Genomic DNA, 18749 nt, shown 5'->3' with positions numbered 1-18749 from the left:
TATGCAAACTAGTCCCTCAATTTTTGAGATATCTTGATAAAATTTGGTGAGCGGGTGTATTTGGGTGTCCGATAAGACATTTGTCGGAACCGGCTGGATCGGACCAGTAGACTACTAATTCCAACAAATGCTTACGTATATAGCATATATTGTTGTCTGAAAAAATCATAGAGATCGGTGGTATATATATTATATACTTCATATAAACTGTCATTTTTTCCCCTTTTTTACGGATAGAAGCTTCAGAATTCATCAAATTTCATCAAATAGTTACGTTTACTTCATATATTTTTGAAATACGTGATTCGTAGTCATAGTTTTTACATGCAGACAAGAAAAAACGTGAAGCTTTGCATCCTCACACAAAGTACCTACCTATTTTTATACCTTTTAATGAAACTGAAATGGTATATTAATTTTGTCACGAAACCCAAAATTGTAAGTCCTTAAAGGAAAATAGATAGACCCACCATTAAGTATACCGAAATAATCAGGTTGAAGAGCTGAGTTGATTTAGCCATATCCGTCTGTCCGTCTGTCTGTTTGTATGCAAACTAGTCCCTCAATTTTTGAGATATCTTGATAAAATTTGGTGAGCGGGTGTATTTGGGTGTCCGATAAGACATTTGTCGGAACCGGCTGGATCGGACCAGTAGACTACTAATTCCAACAAATGCTTACGTATATAGCATATATTGTTGTCTGAAAAATTCATACAGATCGGTGGTATATATAGTATATATATGGTGGTATATATAGTATATATATATAGTATATATATATATTTTCGCAATTTTAGCTCCATTTTAACAGCTAGAAGCTTCAAATTTCACCGAACGCTTACGTATATGGCATATATTTTTGTCTGAAAAAATCATAGAGATCGGTTGTATATATAGTATATATCTCATACAACCGATTGTTCAGATAAGAAACTTTTCGCAATTTCTACCCCATTTTAACAGCTATAATCTTCAAATTTCACCGATTCCTTACGTATATAGTATATATTGTTGTGTCAAAAAATCATAGAGATCGGTGATATATATAATATATATATCATGGTATATATAGTATATATATATAGTACCAGCCTTTACCCGCGGCCCCGTCCGCAAGGAGAAAATTAAATATATGGGTTATTCACGTTAGCCTGCTTATCAAGTTATCTGTTTAAAATTTTGTTTCTGTGTAATGCATTTTATATTTGTAATTGAATAAAAAAGAACTAAATGAGCTGATAATCTGATAGGATCCCCAAATGATCCCAAAATTATCCATAAAAAGAAACGAAATGACCCCGACGCTATCGCGGACGGATTCCCAAAACCATCCAGTAATGCCCCCAAATGGTCTTCAAAAGTTCCCGGAATAGACCCAAAAAAACCCGAAATGACAACGACACGATTCTAGACTTATCCAGAGAACCACACAGAAATGATCACTGAAGGGTACCAAAATAATCCCGAAATAGTCCCGAAAAACTTCCGAAATGACCCTGACTGGCTGCCGGACGGATCTCAAAAACCATCCAGAAAATATCCAAGAAGGGTTAATAAATTATCCCGACATAGTCCAGAAAAAGTTCCGAAATGACCCCGAGGGGACCCACGACGTATCGCGAAAACCATACAGGAATGATTCCAGAAGGGTCCCAAACTGATCCCGAAATAGTCCGGAAATAACTCCGATGGGATCCCGCACGGATCCAGAAATGATCCCGGAAGGTCCCAATACTATCCCTAAAAAGCAACAAAAAAGTCTCGAAATTACTCCTATGGCATCCCGGACGGATCCAGAAATGACCCCGGAAGGGTCCCCAAATCACTCTGATCGATAAGGCAAACCATCTCAATTCCGGAAGGGTCCCCAAATGATCCCGAAATAATACAGAAAAATGAAATGACGCCTAAAGGGTCTCCGAATGATCCCGAAATAGTCCGGAAAAATTCCCGAAATTACCATGATGTGTTCCCGTACAGATCCCGTAATCCATCTAGAAGTGATGCCGGAAGGGTCCCCAAATGATCCCATATTAGCCCTGAAAAAGTTCCGAAATGATCCAGACGGGCTCCCGGACGGATCCCGAAAACCATCCAAAAATGATCCCGAAATAGTCCCGAAGAAGTCCAGAAATTACACTGACGGGATCTCGAACAGATCCCTAAATGACCCTGACGGGATCACGGACAGATACCGAAATCCATTCAGGAAAAATCTTGGAAGGGTAATAAAATGATCCTGAAATAGTCTCAGAAAAGTCCAGAAATTACCCCGATGGGATCTCGGACGGGTCCTGAAAACAATGATTAAATGATCCCGAAAAAGTCCCGAAATGAACCTGACGGGATCCCGCACGGATCCCGAAAACCGTCTAGAAATGATGCCGGAAGGTACCCCAAATGATCCCGAAAAAGTACTGAAATGACCCTGACGGGATCATCGACGGCTCCCGAAAACATTCCAGAAATGATGACGGATGGGATCCCAAATGATCCCGTAAAAGTCCCGAAACGACCCCGATGGGATCCCGGATGGATCCCGAAAACCAACCAGAAATTATGCCGGTAGGTACCCCAAATGATCCCGAAATAGTCCCGAAATGACCCCGTCGGGATCACGGACAAATGCCGAGAAAATCCTGAAATGACCCCGACGGGATCCCGGACGAATACCAAAAACCATCCAGAAATGATGCCGGTGGGTACCCCAAAATGATCCCGAAATAGTCCCGAAATGACCCTGAAGGGATCCCCGAGGGATCCCGGAAATTATCCAGAAATGATGCCCGGAAGGTTCCCAAATGATCCCCAAATAGTCCCGAAATGACCCTGACGAGATCCCGTACGGATCCCGAAAACCATCCAGAAATGATGGTGAAAGGGTCCCCAAATGATCCCGTATTAGTCGCGAAATAGTCCCGAAATGAACCCGATGGGATCCCGCACGTATCCAGAAATGATCCGGGAAGGGTCCCAAAATATTCCCAAAAAGTAAAAAACAAAAATCTCGAAATGACTCCTACGGCATCCCGGACGGATCCCGAAATACCCTCGGAAGGGTCCCCAAATGATCCCAAAAAGGCCCCAAATTACCCTGATGGATCCGGCCAACCATCATTTGATGCCGGAGGGGTCCCCAAATGATCCCGAAACAATACAGAAAAAGTCATGAAATGCCCCCTAAAGGGTCTCCAAATGATCCCGAAATAGTCCCGAAATTACCCTGAAGGGTTCCCGTACAGATCCCGAAATCCATCCAGAAGTGATGCCGGAAGGGTCCCCAAATGATCCCTCATTAGCCCTGAAAAAGTTCCAAAATGACCCAGACGGGCTCCAGGACGGATCCGAAAACCATCCAAAGATTATCCCGAAATGACCCTGACGGGATCTTGAACGGATCCCTAAATGACCCTAACGGGATACGGACAGATCCCGAAATCCATCCAGGAATGATCTTGGAAGGGTCCCAAAATGATCCTGAAATAATCTCGGAAAAGTCCAGAAATTACTCTGACGGGATTTCGGACGGATCCTGAAAACCTTGCTTAAATGATCCCGAAAAAGTGCCGAAATGAACCTGACGGGATCTCGTACGGATCCCGAAAACCATCCAGAACTGATGCCGGTAGGTACCCCAAATGATCCCGAAAAAGTCCCGAAATGCCCCCGATGGGATCCCGAACGGATACCGAAAACTTTCCATAAATGATGCCGGAAAGCTCCTCAAAAGATCACCTAATAGTCTCGAAATGACGCCGACGGGATCCCGTACGGATCCCGTAAACCATCCAGAAATGATGCCGAAAGGGTCCCCAAATGATCTTGTATTAGTCCAGAAAAAGTTCCGAAAGACCCCGAAAACCATCCAGAAATGATGCCGGAAGGTACCCCAAATGATCCCGAAAAAGTCCTGAAATGACCCCGACGGGATCGCGGACGAATCCCGAAAACCATCCAGAAATGACGCCGGAAGGGACCCCAAATGCTCCCGAAAACGTCCCGAAATTACCCCAACGGCATCCCGGACGGATACCGAAAACCATCCAGAAATGATGCCGGTAGGTACCCCAAATGATCCCCTAATAGTCCCAAAATGACGCTAACGGAATCCCTGACGGATCCCGAAAACCATCCAGAAATGATGCCGAAAGGGTCCCTAAATGATACCGTATTAGTCGAGAAGAATTCCCGAAATTACCCCGACAGGATCCCGGGCGGATCTCGAAAAGCATCCAGAAATGATGCTGGAAGATACCCCAAATGATCCCAAAATAGCCCGAAATGGCCCCGACGGGATCCCGGACGGATCCCAAAAACCATCCAGAAATGATGCCGGAAGGGACCCAAAATGACCCCGAAAAAGTCACATAATGATCCCGGAAACCATCAAGAATTTATCTCTCTAAGGTACGCAAATGATCCCGAAAATACCACGGCGGGATGCTGAACGGTTAACGAAACCCATCTAGAAATGATGCCGGAAGGGTCCCCAAATGATCGCGAAATATTCCCGAAATGATTCCGGAATAGTCCCGAAAATGTTCCAAAATAACCCCGACGGGATCCCGGACGGATACAGAAAACCATCCAGAAATGATGCCGGTAGGTACCCCAAATGATCCCGAAATAGTCCCGAAATTACCCCGTCCGGATCACGGACAAATCCCGAAAACTATCCAGAAATGACGCCGGTAGGTTCCCCAGATGATCGCGAAAAAGTCCCGAAATGACCCCGACGGGATCCCGGACAGATCCCGAAAACTATCCAGAAATGATGACGGAGAGGTCCTTAAATGATCCCCTAATAGTCCCAAAATGACCCTGACGGGATCCAGTACGGATCCCGAAAACCATCAAGAAATGATGGCGAAAGGGTCCCCAAATGATCCCGTATTAGTAGAGAAAAAGTCCCGAAATTACCCCGACGGGATTCTAGACGGATCTCAAAAACCATCCAGAAATGATGCCGGAAGATACCCCAAATGATCCCAAAATAGCCCCGAAATGGCCCCAACGGGATCCCGGACAGATGCCGAAAACCATCCAGAAATGATGCCGGAAGAGACCCAAAATGACCCCGAAAAAGTCCCATAATGATCCCGGAAACCATCAAGAATTTATCTCTCAAAGGTACGCAAATGATCCCGAAAATACCTCGACGGGATGCCGGACAGATCCCGAAACCCATCCAGATATGATGCCGGAAGGGTCCCCAAATGATCGCGAAATTGTCCCGAAATGATCGCGGAATAGTCCCGAAAATGTCCCAAAACAGCCCGACGTGATCCCGAACGGATCCCGAAAACTATACAGAAATGATCCGGTAATGGTCACAAAATAATCCCGAAATAGTCCCGAAAATACCCCGGCGAGATGCCGGACGGATCCCGAAAACCATCCAGAAATGATCCCGGAAGGGTCTCGATATGACCCTAACGGGATTACAAATAAGGTGAAGCTAATTATAAAACCATGTTAATAAGGCAGCAGGCGCGTTGGAGCGGATGAAAAGTTACAAAGAAACATACAGGTAAAGCTAATAAAAGCGTGCTAATAAAAACAATTGATGGAGGGCGTATGGCGGGAGAAGGAGAGGACCACAGCTCGTTTTTCCAAAATTGTTTTTTAGATCTCGATCTGTATGTGCCAGATACCAAAAACTATTGATTTAGGAGAAAACTTATATTGAATTATAACAATTTATAGATTTTACACCATAGGGGGGAGAAGGGGGGTGGGCGGAGGGGCGGAGGGTATTACTGCTCCCTTTGTAAGCCCTCGACTTATTTGACCCATTGAGTCTGTAATATTGGTGAACGTCAATATAGGTAAAGTTATAATGTGTAAAAATTATTAAAAAGTATTTGTTCGAAGGAGTCGTGGGTCCCCTACCCCCCTTTCCATGTTCGAAAAAAATTTCGCTAGTAGACTATTGTCTGTGTCCCAAATTTCATCAAAATCCGTGTAGCCGTTCTGGCGTGATTCAGTCACAAAGACGAAAAAATACAATAATTAAATTATAACTGTTCCTAGGGGGCGGGGACCTCCCCTTTTCAAAAAAATATAGCTAGTAGATTCTTCTAGACTATTGGCTATATGTGTGCAAAATTTCATCCAAATCGGGCCAGCAGTTCTTGCGTGATTGAGTCACAAAGACAAAGGTCTGGACAAACATACAAACATCCAAGCTTTCCCAATTATAATATATACTAGCCTTTACCCGCGGCCCCGTCCGCAAGGAGAAAATAAAATATATGTGCTATTCACGTTAGCCTGCTTATCAAGTTGTCTGTTTAAAAATTTTTTCTGTCAATGTATTTTATTTTTTAATACAGTAAAAAAAAAGAACTAACTGAGCTGATGGGCACGCTTACATGAATAGTACAATACACTTTTTTCGAATTAAAAAAAATACATTTTGTTTCTAAGTTAAATTAATTGATATGACAGGGGTGAAAGAATTACTACTCATAGAACAAAGGAGTGAAACTACAATTACGAATAATTTGCCGTAAATCCACGGCCATGTGTGCTGAATTACCGGTTTCGAAGAGACCTAAAATGATCCCGGAAGTGTCCCTAAATGACACCAAATAGTCACGAAATGATGCCGACGGGATCCTGGACAAATCTCGAAAACTATCCAGAAATGATGCCGGAAGGGTCTCAAAATAATCCCGATATAGTCCGAAAAAGTCCCGAAAAAACTCTGACGGGATCCCGGACAAATCCCGAAAATCGCCCAGAAATTATCCCGGAGGAGTCCCAAAATGATTCCGAAATAGTAGTCACGAAAAAGGCCCGAAATGACCCTGACGGGATCCCGAAAACCATCCAGAAATGACTCTGGAGGGATCCCCAAATGATCCCGGAAAAGTCCACAAACCATCCAGAATTGATCTCTGAAGGTTCCGCAAATGATCCCGAAATAGTCCCGAAAGTCACGAAAAACTCAGACCCATCCCGAAAATCATGAAGAAATTATCCTGGAAGGGTCCCAAAATTACCCCGAAATAACTCTGACGGATCCCGGACAGATCCCGAAAATCATCCAGAACTGAGCTCTGAAACGTCCCCAAATAATCCAGAAATAGTCCGGAAAAAGTCCCGAAAAAACTCCGTCGGGATCCCGGACAGATCCCGAAAATCACCCAGAATTATGCCGGAGGGGTCCCAAAATGATTCCGAAATAGTCCCGAAAAAGTCCCGAAATGACCTTGAGGGGATCCCAGACCGATACCGAAAACCATCCAGAATTGATCTCTAAAGGGTACGCAATTTATCCCAGATAAAGTCGTGAAAAAAATACGAAGGGATCCCGAACAGATCCTGAAAATCATAGAGAAATTATCCCGGAAGGGTCCCAAAATGATCCCGAAATAGTCCCGAAAAGGCGCGAAATAACCCTGACGGGATCCCGGACGGATCCCGAAAACCACCCAGAAATGATCTTTATGGGCAACTGACCCCGAAATAGTCGTGAAAAAGTCCCGAAATTACCCCGACGGGATCCCGAAAACCATCCAGAAATTATCCCTGAAGGATCCCCAAATGATCCAAGAACAGTCCCGTAACTTCCTGACATTTTCCCGAAAAAGTAAAAAAATAAACCCGACGGGATCTCAGATGGATCCCGAAAACGATCCAGAAATGATCCCGGAAGGGACCCCAAATGATCCCGAAAAATTCCCGAAATTCCCCCGATGGGATCCCGGACGGATCCCGGATCATCCAGAGATGATGCCGGTTGGTACCCCAAAATGATCCCGAAATAGGCCAGAAATGACCCCGTCGGGATCCCGGACGGATGCCCAAAAGTATACAGAAATGATGCTGGAAGGTGAAATGATCCCCTTAAAGAAAGATGAAAAATGAAATGATCCCCTTATAGTTCCGAAATGATCCTGACGGGATTCCCGACGGATCCCGGAAACTATCCAGAAATGATGCCGGAAAGGTTCCCAAGTTATCCCCAAATAGTCCCGAAATTACCCTGACGGTATCCCGGACGGATCACGAAAACCATCCGGAAATGATGGCGAAAGGGTTCCCAAATGATCCCGCATTAGTCGCGGGTTCCAAAACCATCCAGAAATGATGCAGGAAGAGACCCCAAATGATCCCGCAAAAGTCCCAAAATGACCCCGACAGGATCCCGGACGGATCCCGTAAACCGTCCAGAAATGATGCCGGAAGAGACCCCAAATGATCCCGCTAAAGTCCCAAAATGACCCCGACAGGGTCCCGGACGGATCCCGTAAACCATCCAGAAATGATGGCGGTAGGTACCCCAAATGGTCCCGATATGACCCCGTCGGGATCCCGAACGGATCCCTAAAACTATCCAGAAATGATGCCGAAAGGGTCCCCAAATGACCCTGTATTAGTCGAGAAAAAGTTCCGAAATGACTCCGACGGGATCCCGGATGGATCCCGAAAACCATCTAGAAATGATGCCGGAAGAGACCCCAAATGATGCCGCAAAGGTCCCAAAGTGACCCCGACAGGATCCCGGACGGATCCCGAAAACCAGCCAGAAATGATGCCGGAGGAGACCCCAAATGATCCCGCTAAAGTCCCAAAATGACCCCGACAGGGTCCCGGACGGATCCCGTAAACCATCCAGAAATGATGCCGGAAGAGACCCCAAATGATCTCGCAAAAGTCCCAAAATGACCCCGACAGGATCCCGGGCGGATCCCGAAAACCATCCAGAAATGATGCCGGGAGAGACCCCAAATGATCCCGCAAAAGTCCAAAAATGACCCCGACAGGATCCCGGACGGATCCCGTAAACCATCCCGAAATGATGCCGGAAGAGAACCCAAATGATCCCGCAAAACGCCCAAAATGACCCCGACAGGATCCCGGACGGATCCCGTAAACCATCCAGAAATGATGCCGGAAGAGACCCCAAATGATCCCGCAAAAGTCCCAAAATGACCCCGACAGGAGCCCGGACGGATCCCGAAAACCATACAGAAATGATGCCGGAAGAGACCCCAAATGATCCCGCAAAAGTCTCAAAATGATCCCGACAGGATCCCGTACGGATCCTGTAAACCATCCAGAAATGATGCCGGAAGAGACCCCAAATGATCCCGCAAAAGTCCCAAAATGACCCCGACAGGATCCCGGACGGATCCCGAAAACCATCCAGAAATGATGCCGGAAGAGACCCCAAATGATCCCGCAAAAGTCCCAAAATGACCCCGACAGGATCCCGGACGGATCATCCAGAAATGATGCCGGAATGGACCCCAAATGGTCCCGAAATGACACCGACGGGATCCCGGACGTATACCGAAAACCATCCAGAAATGATGCCGGCAGGTACCCCAAATTATCCCGAAATAGTCCCGAAATGACCCTGACGGGATCGCGGACGGATTCCGAAAACCATCCAGAAATGATGCCGATAAGGTCCCCAAATGATCCTGTATTAGTCGAGAAAAAATTCCGAAATGACTCCGACGGGATCCCGGACGGATCCCGAAAACCATCTAGAATTGATACCGGAAGGTACCCCAAATGATGCCGAAATAGTCCTGAAATGACATCGACGGGATCGCGGACGGATCCCGAAAACCATCCAGAAATGATACCGGAGGAGACCCCAAATGATCCCGCTAAAGTCCCAAAATGACCCCGACAGGATCCCGGACGGATCCCGTAAACCATCCAGAAATGATGCCGGAAGAGACCCCAAATGATCCCCCAAAAGTCCCAAAATGACCCCGACAGGGTCCCGGACGGATCCCGTAAACCATCCAGAAATGATGCCGGAAGAGACCCCAAATGATCCCGCAAAAGTCCCAAAATGACCCCGACAGGATCCCGGACGGATCCCGTAAACCATCCAGAAATGATGCCGGAAGAGACCCCAAATGATCCCCCAAAAGTCCCAAAATGACCCCGACAGGGTCCCGGACGGATCCCGTAAACCATCCAGAAATGATGCCGGAAGAGACCCCAAATGATCCCGCAAAAGTCCCAAAATGACCCCGACAGGATCCCGGACGGATCCCGAAAACCATCCAGAAATGATGCTGGAAGAGACCCCAAATGATCCCGCAAAAGTCCCAAAATGACCCCGACAGGATCCCGGACGGATCCCGTAAACCATCCAGAAATGATGCCGGAGGAGACCCGAAATGATCCCGCTAAAGTCCCAAAATGACCCCGACAGGATCCCGGACGGATCCCGTAAACCATCCAGAAATGATGCCGGAAGAGACCCCAAATGATCCCGCAAAAGTCCCAAAATGACCCCGACAGGATCCCGGACGGATCCCGTAAACCATCCAGAAATGATGCTGGAAGAGACCCCAAAGATCCCGCAAAAGTCCCAAAATGACGCCGACGGGATCCCAAATGATCCCGCAAAAGTCCCAAAATGACGCCGACGGGATCCCGGACGGATCCCTAAAACCATCCAGGAATGATTACGGAAAGGACCCAAACTGACCCCGAAAAAGTCCCGTAATGATCCCGGAAACCATCAAGAATTTATCTCTCGAAGGTACGCAAATGATCCCGAAAGTACCCCGACGGGATCCCGGACGGATCCCGAAAACCATCCAGAAATGATGCCGGAAGGGTCCCCAAATGATCGCGAAATAGTCCCGAAAAGATTCCGGAATAGTCCCGAAAATGTCCCAAAATAACCCCGACGGGATCCCGGACGGATCCCGAAAACTATACAGAAATGATCCCGGAAGGGTCCCAAAATGATCCCGAAATAGTCCCGAAAAAGTCCCGAAATTACCCCGGCGTAATCCCGGACCGATCCCGAAAACCATCCAGAAATGATCCCGGAGGGTCTCGATATGACCCTTACGGGATTACAAATAAGGTGAAGCTAATTATAAAACCATGTTAATAAGGCAGCAGGCGCATTGGAGCGAATAAAAAGTTACATAGAAACATACAGGTAAAGCTAATAAAAGCGTGCTAATAAAAACAATTGATGGAGGGCGGATGGCGGGAGTAGAGGAGAGGACCACTGATCGTTCCTTCAAAATTGTCTAGATCTCGTTCTGTATGTACCAGATACCAAAAACTATTGATTTAGGAGAAAATTTATATTGAGTTATAACAATTTATAGATTTTACACCAGAGGGGGTGATAAAGTGCGGTGGGCGGGCGGAGGGTGTCACTGCTTACTTTGTAAGCCCTCGACTTATTTGACCCCTTGAGTCTGTGATATTGGTGAAGGCCAGTATACGTAAAGTTATAATGTGTAAAAATTATTGAAAAATAATTTCTCGAAGGGGTCGTGGGACCCCCACCCCTCTTTCCATGTTCGAAAAAAATTTCGCTAGTAGACTACTGTCTGTGTCCCAAATTTCATCAAAATCCGTGTAGCCATTCTGGCGTGATTCAGTCGCAAAGACGAAAAAATATAATAATTAAATTATAACTGTTCCTAGGGGCGGGGACGACGCCCCTTTTCAAAAATATATAGTTAGTAGATCCTTCTAGACTAGTGGCTATATGTGTGCAAAATTTCATCCAAATCGGTCCAGCCGTTCTTGCGTGATTGAGTCACAAAGACAAACGTCTGGACAAACATCCAAACATCCAAACATCCAAACTTTGCCATATATAATACTAGCCTTTACCCGCGGCCACGTCCGCAAGGAGAAATTAAAATATATGGGTTATTCGCGTTAGCCTGCTTATCAGGTTATCTGTTTAAAATTTTGTTTTCTGTCTAATGCATTTTATTTTTGTAATTGAGTAAAAAAAAAGAACTAAATGAGCTGATAACCTGATAGGATCCCAAATGATCCCGATATTATCCAGAAAAAGTTACGAAATGACCCCAACGCTATCGCGGACGGATCCCGAAAACCATCCAGAAATGCCCCGAAAGGGTCTCCAAAAGTTCCCGGAATAGTCCCAAAAAAACCCGAAATGACAACGACACGATTCTAGACGTATCCAGAGAACCACACAGAAATGATCCCTGAAGGTGTTCCAAAATGATCCCGAAAAGGTTCCGAAATGACCCTGACGGGCTCCCGGGCGGATCTCAAAAACCATCCAGAAAATATCCAGGAAGGGTCCCTAAATTATCCCCACATACTCCAGAAAAAGTTCCGAAATGGCTCCGAGGGGATCCACGACGCATCGCAAAAACTATACAGAAATGATTCCGGAAGGATCCCAAAATGATCCCGAAATAGTCCGGAAATGACCCAGATGGGATCCCGCACAGATCCAGAAATGATCCCGGAAGGGTCCAAAAACTATCCCGGAAAAGTAACAAAAAATCCCGAAATGGCTCCTACGGCATCCCGGACGGATCCAGAAATGATCTCGACAGGTTCCCCAAATGATCCCAAAATGGTCCCGAAATGACCCTGATGGATCCGGCAAACCATAAAGAAATTATGCCGGAAGGGCCCCAAATGATCCCAAAATAATACAGAAAAAGTCACGAAACGACCCCTAGAGGATCACCAAATGATCCCGAAATAACCCCGACGGGATCCCGGACAAATCCCGAAAACCATCCAGAAATGATGCCGGAAGGGATCCCAAATGATTCCGAAAAAGTCCCGCATTGATTCCGACGGGATCCCGAACGGATACCGAAAATCATCCAGAAATGATGCTGGTAGGTACCCCAAATGATCCCGAAATAGTCCCCAAATGACCCCGACGAGATCCCGGACGGATACCGAAAACCATCCAGAAATGATGCCGGAAGGGATCCCAAATGATTCCGAAAAAGTCCTGCAATGATTCGACAGGATCCCGAACGGATACCGAAAATCATCCAGAAGTGATGCCTGAAAGGTCCTCAAATGATCACCTAATAATCCCAAAATTACCCTTAAGGGATCCTGGACGGATCCCGTAAACCATCCAGAAAAGATCCCGATATAGTCCCGAAGAAGTCCCGAAATGACCCTGACGGGATCTCGAACGCATCCCTAAATGACCCTGACGGGATCCCGGACAGATCCCGAAATCCATCCAGAAATGATCTTGGGAGGGACCCCAATTGATCCCGAAAAAGTCCCGCAATGATTCCGACGGGATCCTGAACGGATACCGAAAACCATCCAGAAGTGATGCCGGAAAGGTCCTCAAATGATCACCTAATAGTCCCAAAATTACCCTGACGGCATCCCTGACTGATCCCGAAATCCATCCAGAAATGATCTTGGGAAGGTCCCAAAATGATCCTGAAATAGTCTCGGAAAAGTCCAGAAATTACCCTGACGGGTCGCCGGACGAAACCTGAAAGCCATCCTTAAATGATCCCGAAAAAGTCCCGAAATGACCCTGACGGGACCCCGAAAGGATCCCGAAAACTATCCAGAAATGATGCCGGAAAGGTCCTCAAATGATCTCCTAATAGTTCCGAAAATACCCTAACGGGATCCCGAACGGATCCCGACAACTATTTAGAAATGATGCCGAAAGGGCCTGCAAATGATCCCGTATTAGTCGAGAAAAAGTCCCAAAATGACCCCGACGGTATACCGGACGAATCCCAAAAACCATCCAGAAATGATGCCGGAGGACCCCAAATGATCCCGAAAAAGTCCCGACGGGATCCTGAACGGATACCGAAAACCATGCAGAAGTGATGCCGGAAAGGTCCTCAAATGATCACCTAATAGTCCCAAAATGACCCTGACGGCATCCCTGGCTGATCCCGAAGTCCATCCAGAAATGATCTTTGGAAGGTCCCAAAATGACTCCGAAATAGTCTCGGAAAAGTCCAGAAATTACCCTGACGGGTTCCCGGACGAATCCTGAAAACAAATCTTAAATGTTGCCGAAAAAGTTCCCAAATGACCCTGATGGGACCCCGAAAGGATCCCGAAAACTATCCAGAAATGATGCCGGAAAGGTTCCGAAAAGACCCTGACGGGATCCCGAACGGATCCCGAAAACTATCCAGAAATAGTACCGAAAGGGCCCGCAAATTATCCCGTATTAGTCGAGAAAAAGTCCCGAAATAACCCCGACGGGATGCCGGACGATTCCCAAAAACCATCCAGAAATGATGCCGGAAGGGACCCCAAATGATCCCGAAAAAGTCAAGCAATTATTCCGACGGGATCCTGAACGGATACCGAAAACCATTCAGAAGTGATGCGGAAAGGTCCTCAAATGATCTCCTAATAGTTCCGAAAATACCCTAACGGGATCCCGAACGGATCCCGACAACTATTTAGAAATGATGCCGAAAGGGCCTGCAAATGATCCCGTATTAGTCGAGAAAAAGTCCCAAAATGACCCCGACGGGATGCCGGACGATTCCCAAAAACCATCCAGAAATGTTGCCGTAAGGGACCCTAAATGATCCCGAAAAAGTCAAGCAATTATTCCGACGGGATCCTGAACGGATACCGAAAACCATTCAGAAGTGATGCGGAAAGGTCCTTAAATGATCACCTAATAGTACCAAAATGACCCTGAGGGGATACCGGACAGATCCCGAAATCCATCCAGAAATGATCTTAGGAAGGTCCCAAGATGATCCCGAAATAGTCTCGGAAAAGTCCAGAAATTACCCTGACGGGTTCCCGGACGAATCCTGAAAGCCATCCTTAAATGATCCCGAAATGACCCTGATGGTATCCCGAAAGGATTCCGAAAACTATCCAGAAATGATGCCGGAAAGGTCCGCAAATGATCCCGTATTAGTCGAGAAAAAGTCCCGAAATGACCCTGACGGGATCCCGGACGAATCCCAAAAACCATCCAGAAATGATGCCGGTAGGTATCCCAAATAATCCCGAAATAGTCCCGAAATGACCTCGTCGGCATCCCGGACGGATCCCGAAAACCATCCAGAAATGATGCCGGAAGAGCCCCCAAATGATCCCGCAAAAGTCCCCAAATGACCCCGTCGAGATCCCGGACGGATCCCGAAAACCGTCCAGATATGATGTCGGAAGAGCCCCCAAGTGATCCCGCAAAAGTCCCAAAATGACCCCGACAGGATCCCGGACGGATCCCGTAAACAATCCAGAAATGATGCCGGAGGAGACCCCAAATGATCCCGCTAAAGTCCCAAAATGACCCCGACAGGGTCCCGGACGGATACCGAAAACCATCTAGAAAAGTGGCCGGAAGATACCCCAAATGATCCCGAAAAAGTCCTGAAATGATCCAGACGGGATCCCGGACGAATCCCGAAAACTATCCATCTAGGTACCCCAAATGATCCCGAAATAGTCCCGAAATGACCCCGCCGGGATCACGGGCGGATCCCGAAAAAGTCCTGAAATGACCCCGACGGGATCCCGAACGGATCCCTAAAACTATCCAGAAATGATGTCGGAAAGGTCCCCAAATAACCCCCTAAAAGTCCCGAAATTACGCCGACGGAATCCCGGATGGATCCGGAAACCATCCAGAAATGATGCCGGAGGAGACCCCAAATGATCCCGCTAAAGTCCCAAAATGACCCCGACAGGGTCCCGGACGGATCCCGTAAACCATCCAGAAATGATGCCGGAAGAGACCCCAAATGATCCCGCAAAAGTCCCAAAATGACTCCGACAGGATCCCGGACGGATCCCGTAAACCATCCAGAAATGATGCCGGAGGAGACCCCAAATGATCCCGCAAAAGTCTCAAAATGACCCCGACAGGATCCCGGACGGATCCCGAAAACCATCCAGAAATGATGCTGGAAGAGACCCCAAATGATCCCGCAAAAGTCCCAAAATGACCCCGACAGGATCCCGGACGGATCCCGTAAACCATCCAGAAATGATGCCGGAGGAGACCCGAAATGATCCCGCTAAAGTCCCAAAATGACCCCGACAGGATCCCGGACGGATCCCGTAAACCATCCAGAAATGATGCCGGAAGAGACCCCAAATGATCCCGCAAAAGTCCCAAAATGACCCCGACAGGATCCCGGACGGATCCCGTAAACCATCCAGAAATGATGCCGGAAGAGACCCCAAATGATCCCGCAAAAGTCCCAAAATGACGCCGACGGGATCCCAAATGATCCCGCAAAAGTCCCAAAATGACGCCGACGGGATCCCGGACGGATCCCTAAAACCATCCAGGAATGATTACGGAAAGGACCCAAACTGACCCCGAAAAAGTCCCGTAATGATCCCGGAAACCATCAAGAATTTATCTCTCGAAGGTACGCAAATGATCCCGAAAGTACCCCGACGGGATCCCGGACGGATCCCGAAAACCATCCAGAAATGATGCCGGAAGGGTCCCCAAATGATCGCGAAATAGTCCCGAAATGATTCCGGAATAGGCCCGAAAATGTCCCAAAATAACCCCGACGGGATCCCGGACGGATCCCGAAAACTATACAGAAATGATCCCGGAAGGGTCCCAAAATGATCCCGAAATAGTCCCGAAAAAGTCCCGAAATTACCCCGGCGTAATCCCGGACCGATCCCGAAAACCATCCAGAAATGATCCCGGAGGGTCTCGATATGACCCTTACGGGATTACAAATAAGGTGAAGCTAATTATAAAACCATGTTAATAAGGCAGCAGGCGCATTGGAGCGAATAAAAAGTTACATAGAAACATACAGGTAAAGCTAATAAAAGCGTGCTAATAAAAACAATTGATGGAGGGCGGATGGCGGGAGTAGAGGAGAGGACCACTGATCGTTCCTCCAAAATTGTCTAGATCTCGTTCTGTATGTACCAGATACCAAAAACTATTGATTTAGGAGAAAATTTATATTGAGTTATAACAATTTATAGATTTTACACCAGAGGGGGTGATAAAGGGCGGTGGGCGGGCGGAGGGTGTCACTGCTTACTCTGTAAGCCCTCGACTTATTTGACCCCTTGAGTCTGTGATATTGGTGAAGGCCAGTATACGTAAAGTTATAATGTGTAAAAATTATTGAAAAATAATTTCTCGAAGGGGTCGTGGGACCCCCACCCCTCTTTCCATGTTCGAAAAAAATTTCGCTAGTAGACTACTGTCTGTGTCCCAAATTTCATCAAAATCCGTGTAGCCATTCTGGCGTGATTCAGTCGCAAAGACGAAAAAATATAATAATTAAATTATAACTGTTCCTAGGGGCGGGGACGACGCCCCTTTTCAAAAATATATAGTTAGTAGATCCTTCTAGACTAGTGGCTATATGTGTGCAAAATTTCATCCAAATCGGTCCAGCCGTTCTTGCGTGATTGAGTCACAAAGACAAACGTCTGGACAAACATCCAAACATCCAAACATCCAAACTTTGCCATATATAATACTAGCCTTTACCCGCGGCCACGTCCGCAAGGAGAAATTAAAATATATGGGTTATTCGCGTTAGCCTGCTTATCAGGTTATCTGTTTAAAATTTTGTTTTCTGTCTAATGCATTTTATTTTTGTAATTGAGTAAAAAAAAAGAACTAAATGAGCTGATAACCTGATAGGATCCCAAATGATCCCGATATTATCCAGAAAAAGTTACGAAATGACCCCAACGCTATCGCGGACGGATCCCGAAAACCATCCAGAAATGCCCCGAAAGGGTCTCCAAAAGTTCCCGGAATAGTCCCAAAAAAACCCGAAATGACAACGACACGATTCTAGACGTATCCAGAGAACCTCACAGAAATGATCCCTGAAGGTGTTCCAAAATGATCCCGAAAAGGTTCCGAAATGACCCTGACGGGCTCCCGGGCGGATCTCAAAAACCATCCAGAAAATATCCAGGAAGGGTCCCTAAATTATCCCCACATACTCCAGAAAAAGTTCCGAAATGGCTCCGAGGGGATCCACGACGCATCGCAAAAACCATACAGAAATGATTCCGGAAGGATCCCAAAATGATCCGGAATAGTCCGGAAATGACCCAGATGGGATCCCGCACAGATCCAGAAATGATCCCGGAAGGGTCCAAAAACTATCCCGGAAAAGTAACAAAAAATCCCGAAATGGCTCCTACGGCATCCCGGACGGATCCAGAAATGATCTCGACAGGTTCCCCAAATGATCCCAAAATGGTCCCGAAATGACCCTGATGGATCCGGCAAACCATAAAGAAATTATGCCGGAAGGGCCCCAAATGATCCCAAAATAATACAGAAAAAGTCACGAAACGACCCCTAGAGGATCACCAAATGATCCCGAAATAACCCCGACGGGATCCCGGACAAATCCCGAAAACCATCCAGAAATGAATGCCGGAAGGGATCCCAAATGATTCCGAAAAAGTCCCGCATTGATTCCGACGGGATCCCGAACGGATACCGAAAATCATCCAGAAATGATGCTGGTAGGTACCCCAAATGATCCCGAAATAGTCCCCAAATGACCCCGACGAGATCCCGGACGGATACCGAAAACCATCCAGAAATGATGCCGGAAGGGATCCCAAATGATTCCGAAAAAGTCCTGCAATGATTCGACAGGATCCCGAACGGATACCGAAAATCATCCAGAAGTGATGCCTGAAAGGTCCTCAAATGATCACCTAATAATCCCAAAATTACCCTTAAGGGATCCTGGACGGATCCCGTAAACCATCCAGAAAAAGATCCCGATATAGTCCCGAAGAAGTCCCGAAATGACCCTGACGGGATCTCGAACGCATCCCCTAAATGACCCTGACGGGATCCCGGACAGATCCCGAAATCCATCCAGAAATGATCTTGGGAGGGACCCCAATTGATCCCGAAAAAGTCCCGCAATGATTCCGACGGGATCCTGAACGGATACGGAAAACCATCCAGAAGTGATGCCGGAAAGGTCCTCAAATGATGACCTAATAGTCCCAAAT

Source organism: Eurosta solidaginis, chromosome X (assembly GCF_040869045.1).
Source record: "Eurosta solidaginis isolate ZX-2024a chromosome X, ASM4086904v1, whole genome shotgun sequence".
NCBI lineage: Eukaryota > Metazoa > Arthropoda > Insecta > Diptera > Tephritidae > Eurosta > Eurosta solidaginis.
The sequence above is the reverse complement of the archived record's forward strand: the minus strand, read 5'-3'. Positions refer to the sequence as shown.